We start from the raw sequence: 7,160 nt of genomic DNA on the forward strand, positions 1-7,160 counted from the left end.
TGAAAAGTGTGGCCTTCCAGCCTGCAACTCTACTAAGGCCAAATCAAGCACTCAAGACTTCCCTTCTACACTCAGAGGCAGCTTGACTCCCAGGAGGCCCATTACAATCAGACTCACAGGTTAGACACCAGGCCCCCAAACCTGGCCTAACTGGGATCCCCACTGGGCTCAACGGATATAGCACCTATCCACCCTGCCAGAGACACATCTTTATTCCAGGTCCACAAATGTGCTTAGGGTCAGATTGTGTCCTCCAGAGCACCCCCTATCTCTCTGCCCACACTCAGAGACACTTTGAAACCCAGCAGGTTCATAATAACCAGGAAAACAGATTAGATACTCTAGGTCCCCTTGCAAACCCAGAGACATCTTGACTCTAGGAGGTCCATCAAAACCAGGCTCACAAGAGGTACAGACTCCAGTCAAAGACTGAAAGTCCAGTTAACATCAGATATAAACAGATGGCAAGAGATAAGCACAAGAATACAAGCAACAGAAACCAATGCCACTTGGCACTCTCAGAGCCCAGTTCTCCCATTACTGCAAGCCCTGGTTATCCTAACACAACTGAAAAGCAATATTCTGATCTAATCCCATTGCATGAAGATGATAGAGGACCTTAATTAGGACATAAATATTTCCCAAAAAGAAACACAGGAGAACACAGGTAAAAAGGTAGAAGAACTTAAAGAGGAAACACATAAATACCTTAAAGAAATATAGGAAAACACAACTAAAATGGTGAAGGGATTGAACAAAACTGTCCAAAATCTAAAAACAGAAATAGAAACAATAAAGAATTTGCAAAGGGAGGTAACTCTGGAAATGGAAATCCCAGGAAAGAGATCAGGAGTAATAGATGCAAGCATCACCAACAGAATATAAGAGACAGAAAAAAAGAATCACAGGAATACAAGATACTATAGAATATACTGACAAAACAGTCAAAAAATACAAAATGCAAAAAGTTCCTAACCCAAAACATCAAGGAAATTCATGTCACAATGAAAAGACCAAACCTAAGAATTATAGAAATAGAAGAGAATTAAGTTCCTGATTTAAAGGACCAGAAAACATCTTCAACATAATCAGAGAAGAAAATATCATTAACCTAAAGAAAGAGATGGTCATTAATGTACAAGAAACCAAAAGGAAACCAAATAGACTTGACCAAAAGAGAAATACCCCCTGTCATGTAATAATCATAACAACTAAATACAGAGAACAAAGAAAGAATACTTAAAGCAGTAAGAGGAAAAGGCCAAGTAACATATAAAGGCAAGCCTATCAGAATTACACCAAACTTCTCAACACAGACTCGAAAAGCCAGAAAATCTTGAATAGATGTCATACAGACCCTAAGAGAACACAAATGCCAGCCCATCCTACTATGTCCAGCAAAACTCTCAATCACCATAGATGAAGAAACGAAGATTTTAAATTACAAAATCAAATTTAAAAAATCTTGGGGCGGAAAGCCGGCCACTTCCGCCCCACGCCCTCACGCAGCGCAGGTGCGGCCGCGTCTTGACTTGTCACTGGAGGCGCCGTGCCTGTTGCTGGGAGAAGGAGCTCTGGCTAGGGAGAGTTCACGGCGGTGGGTGGCGACGTTGACCCTGACCTGGACCAGCCCAGGCATGGCGCGGAGGCGACTCGGGGTCCGTGGAGAGTGGCGGCGGGCGGCGGCGAGCCGGGCCTCTCGGGGCACAATGCTGAACATGTGGAAGGTGCGGGAGCTGGTGGACAAAGCCACCAATGTGGTTATGAATTATTCAGAGATCGAGTCCAAAGTTTGAGAAGCAACGAATGATGATCCTTGGGGACCTTCTGAGCAGCTCATGGGAGAGATTGCCAAGGCTACTTTTATGTATGAACAGTTCCCAGAACTTATGAACATGCTTTGGTCCCGAATGCTAAAAGACAACAAAAAGAATTGGAGAAGAGTTTATAAGTCGTTGCTGCTCCTAGCTTACCTCATAAGAAATGGATCGGAGCAAGTTGTTACAAGCGCCAGAGAACACATTTATGATTTGCGATCCCTGGAAAATTACCACTTTGTAGATGAGCATGGCAAGGATCAAGGTATAAACATCCGACAGAAAGTGAAGGAGCTGGTTGAGTTTGCACAGGATGATGACAGACTTCGATAGGAGAGGAAGAAAGCAAAGAAGAACAAAGACAAGTATGTCGGGGTCTCTTCAGACAGCGTTGGCGGATTCCGATACAATGAATGGTATGACCCTGAGCCCAAGTCCAAAAGGAACGAAGAGTGGGATAAGAAGAAGAGCGCGTGACAAGCTAGGGGAGCTGAGCGACAAGATCAAGAGCACAATCGATGACACCATGAGCAAGTTCCGGAGGAAAGACAGGGAGGACTCTCCGGAAAGGTGCAGTGACAGCGATGAGGAAAAGAAAGCAAGGAGAGGCAGGTCTCCCAAAGGTGAATTCAAAGATGAGGAGGAGACGGTGATGACGAAGCACATCCACATCACACAGGCCACAGAGACCACCACCATCCGCCACAAACGCACAGCAAACCCTTCCAAAACCATCGATCTCGGAGTAGCAGCACATTACACAGGGGACAAAGCCAGCCCGGATCAGAACGCTTCAACCCACACACCTCAGTGGTCAGCGAAGCCATCCGTGCCGAGCAGCAAGTCATCAGGGGACCTCGTTGACCTGTTTGATGGCAGTGGCCAAACAACAGGAGGAGCAGCTGACTTATTCGGGGGATTTGCGGACGTCGGCTCTGCTGCTGCCTCGGGCAGTTTCCCTTCCCAAGCAACAAGTGGGAATGGAGACTTTGGTGACTGGAGTGCCTTCAACCAAGCCCTATCAGGCCCTGTTGCTTCTGGTGGTGAGCTCTTCGGCAGTGCCCCACAGCCTGCTGTAGAACTCATCAGTGGTTCACAGCCAGCTTTAGGCCCACCTCCTGCTGCCTCAAACTCTTCAGATCTCTTTGATTTTATGGGCTCATCCCAGGCAACCATGGCGTCTTCCCAGAGTATGAATTTCTCTCTAATGAGCACTAACACTGTGGGACTTGGTTTGCCCATGTCAAGATCACAGCCTCTGCAGAATGTTAGTGCAGTGCTGCAGAAGCCTAACCCTCTCTATAATCAGAATGCAGATATGGTCCAGAAGTCGGCCAGCAAAACCCTGCCTTCTACTTGGTCTGACCCCAGTGTCAACATCAGCCTAGACAACTTACTACCTGGTATGCAGACTTCTAAGCCCCAGCAGCCATCGCTTAACACAATGATTCAACAACAGAATATGCAACAGCCTCTGAATGTGATAACTCAAAGCTTCAGAGCCGTGAACCTCAGTTCTCCATCAAACATGCTTCCTGTCCGGCCACAAACTAACCCTCGGATGGGGGGACCCATGCCTATGAACATGCCCGGTATAATGACGGGCACCATGGGAATGGCCCCTCTGGGGAACACCGCAGGGATAAGCCAGGGCATGGTGGGCATGAACATGAACATGGGGATGTAGGCCTCGGGGATGGGCTTGACAGGCACCATGGGAATGGGGATGCCCAGCATGGCCATGCCGTCTGGAACTGTGCAGCCCAAGCAAGATGCTTTTGCAAACTTTGCCAACTTTAGTAAATAAAAGGTTGTAACGGAGCGAGTGGAAGAAGCCTCTGTAGCTGCAATAGGTGATGTTGGGCTGGAAGATGCTAAGCAGTTCCCTTTTCTTTCATCAGTTAATTAAATAACCACATAAAGAACCAAAAAGGCTGCTGTTTCAGAAGCGATGCAAGAGCACTTCAGACGAGGCAGTCAGGATCAGTTTCCCCAGTGAAGATACATACGCTCCTAATGGGGCGAGGGGGCACGAGAGCCTCTCTGTCAGAGAGCATGTGTCCCAGTGTAGTCTGTGGGAGGACTGGCATGGATGGGGCTGAGAAAGTGTGCTTCACTCTCTAACTTTATACTTTCTCTCCCTGAGGAACTTGATTTTCTGTCCCTCAGTCGCCTTGTCATGATTGGGTCTGTTCCTTTACTACCACTCTTAAGTCCATGTATGAAATCATTAAAGTTGGATGATCAGTTTTTTATAAAAATATGTATTTTTGTCCAAAAAAAGGCATACCTATGTGATTATGGCTGAGTCAGAGGTAACTGGATGTGTGTACTTTGCCAGGCTCCAGCAGTGCTGCTACCCACCATCTGAGTCTGCATGGAATCCACCCTCTTCCTGCAGGCAGCGGGCAGTGGCTGTGAGGCTTCTCCCGTGTCTCCTCCCATTGCCCGTGCAGCCCTGGGAAAGCCTTCCTCAGGGCCACTCTGCGGTTTCCCTAACAGAGGAGAAGGAAGACCGTGTTGTTTGTTTGTAGCAGTTGTTCATTGCCCTTTGCAGCGACTGACTTGGCAAAGCTGTTTCCTGTGTGTATCCTTGGAGCCATCATTCAAGTCAGAAACAGTCAAAAGAGAAAAATATTTATTTTTATCTTTTTTGGTGTCTTTTCAAAAAATTGAAAGGTAAAAATACATTAAAACCTTAAGTTAATGTACATGTTAGGACTCAGCAACGTTCACATTTAGATTTTATACCATATTTGTTTTGTTTGCGTTTTGAGTGTAATACCACATTAGCAATACGGTTCCAATAGAAGTTCGATATATATTATTAAAGGAGACCTGTAGCAGTCAGAGATTTTATTGATTTAATGACAAATAAAGGAAATTAATTAAATGTTTTTTTTCTGCTGTGATTCTGCATTAAGCTCACATGAAAATCATGATTCTAGAGTTTGGAATGCAAAATTAAATGTTTCAACCTCAAGCTGGGAATATTTTTTAAAATAAATACTATAAGTATCAAATTATTATCTCCCCCACTTTATGTTGAATTTTTTTATTGAATTGGTACAAGTTTGTTTCCATTGTATTCATGATGTTCTGTTCTATATAACATTAAAACATTCATTAAAACCAAAAAAAAATCTTTCTGGGAACTGAACTGAACTAATCACACAGCTCCCTGCACCCAAATCCCATGGGGAAGAGAACTGAACTCCCAGAAGCGCGAACAATCCTGAGACTTCAGGAGAGACCACCGCTACTGCCCACTTCTGCCCACATTCCTGGCCCAAGAGGAAACTGCATAGTGCTGCAGGATACAGGAATATGGGAGAAGTAAGCGGCAGGAAACTGCTGGGTTCTGCCTGTGCTGATAACTGAACTGAACCGGTCCCACATCTCCCTGTACTCAAATCAGGTGGGGGAGAGAGCTGGACCTTCTGAAGTGTAGGCAATCCTGAGAACTCAGAGGATTTCCACCTGATTTCCACTTTCCACCCACATTCCTGACCCAAGAGGAAATTGCCTAGTGCCATATGTGCCCTTTGGGCACAGGGACCTAGGAGCAGTCCGGGGCAGGACACTTCAGGTTTCTGCCTACAGCCAGGGCTGAAAATGAGTTTCCAGGAGACCCGACACACTGAAAGCAGAGGTAAGACCAATTCTTCTGTGCTAAGCAACCTGTCTGGAAGCTTCAAGTCACACAAACACAAGAGCAGCTCTCTGTTCCCAGATCCTACCTAAAAATAAAGAGGTCTACAGGAATTCTGACACACAGGCATAGAGGAGGGTCAAGCAACTGTCAGAGACAGCAAGACAAGCTAACACCAGAGACAATCTGATGGCAAGAGGCAAGTGTAGGAACTTAAGCAACAGAAACCAAGACTACTTAGCATTATCAGAGCCTAGTTCTCCCACCAAATCAAATACTGTATATCTAAACACACTGGAAAAGCAAGATTTGGATTTACAATCATATTTTATGATGATAATGATGGGGGACTTTAAGAAGGAAATGAATAACTTCCTTAAAGAAATATAGGACAACGCAAGTAAACAAGTAGAAGCCCTTAAAGAGGAAACACAAAAAGCCCATAAAGAATTTTAGGAAAACACAACCAAACAGGTGAAGGAATGAACAAAACCATCCAGGATTTAAAAATGGAAATAGAAAACAATAAAGAAATCACAAAGGGAGACAACCATGAAGATAGAAAACTTAGGAAAGAGATCAGGAGGCATAGAAGCAAGCATCACCAAAAGAATACAAGAGATAGAAGAGAGACTCTCAGGCCCAGAACATACCATTGAAAACATCACACAACCTTCAAAGATAATGTAAAAGGCAAAAAGATCCTAGCCCAAAATATCCAAGAAATCCAGGATGCAATGAAAAGATTAAACCTAAGGATAATAGGTATAAAAGAGAATGAAGACTCCCAACTTAAAGGACAAGTGTGTTAACAGGGCCAAACCAGGATGTGGCGGGGCAGGGGTCCTGGTCTTGGGTAGCTGGAGGCCCTCAGCTACAGCCATGAGTGAAGGGGATTGGTGAGGGGGAGGTCTTGGGCATCTTTGGGCGGTGGGTGGCTCCTAAGGGCTGGCGGCTGGAGAGCTGGCTCTAGGACTGCAATCTGACCTGTGTCTTGCCCGAATTCACAGAGCGTCGGGTCCTGTCCTCACCATGAGGTGTCCGGGAAGGTCTTCATTCAGGGAGACTACAGCAGTGGCATCTGCTGCCAGTTCCAGACCAAGTTCCCCGTGGAGCTGGAGAACAATATTGATAGACAGTAGTTTGAAGAAACAGTTCAAACTCTAAATAACATTTATGCAGAAGCAGAGAAGCTTGGGGGCCAATCATATCTTGAAGGTTGTCTGGCTTGTTTAACAGCATACACCATCTTCTTATGCATGGAGACTCATTATGAGAAGGTCTTGAAGAAAGTCTCCAAATATATTCAAGAACAAAATGAGAAGATATATGCTCCCCAAGGCGTCCTCCTAACAGACCCCATTGCGAGAGGACTTCAAGTTATTGAAATCACCATCTATGAAGACAGAAGTGTGAGCAGTGGGAGATAAACTGTAGAATTAAAGATCCCACCTCCATCTGGGACCTTCCTCTGTCTACTGGCTGATGGCAGAGTGCCCCTACCTCCTCTCCAGAGCGTTTAATCTCTTGTCTCTAATGCCAGAGCCATGGTGCCACACCTGAAGTGACCTCTAGTCACTCAGCATCCACTTTGTGTCTCTCAATTGTGTAGGACCCTGTGATCTTTGACTTGTTTCCAAGAACACACAAGGAAGCAATTCACTTTTTAAAATTCAAAGCCATTTAAAAAA

The 7,160-nt window shown here is 45.3% G+C and overlaps 2 pseudogenes; both read left to right on the forward strand.

Moving 5' to 3' along the window:
• The first annotated feature begins 1,561 nt into the window (after nt 1–1,561).
• Nucleotides 1,562–3,874, forward strand: Clint1-ps1 (clathrin interactor 1, pseudogene 1; annotated as a pseudogene).
• Nucleotides 3,514–6,899, forward strand: LOC147998216 (golgin subfamily A member 7 pseudogene; annotated as a pseudogene).
• Nucleotides 6,900–7,160: the final 261 nt, after the last annotated feature.

The sequence above is a fragment of the Rattus norvegicus genome, chromosome X, assembly GCF_021556685.1.
Source record: "Rattus norvegicus strain SHRSP/BbbUtx chromosome X, alternate assembly SHRSP_T2T, whole genome shotgun sequence".
In the NCBI taxonomy this organism is placed as follows: Eukaryota; Metazoa; Chordata; class Mammalia; order Rodentia; family Muridae; genus Rattus; species Rattus norvegicus.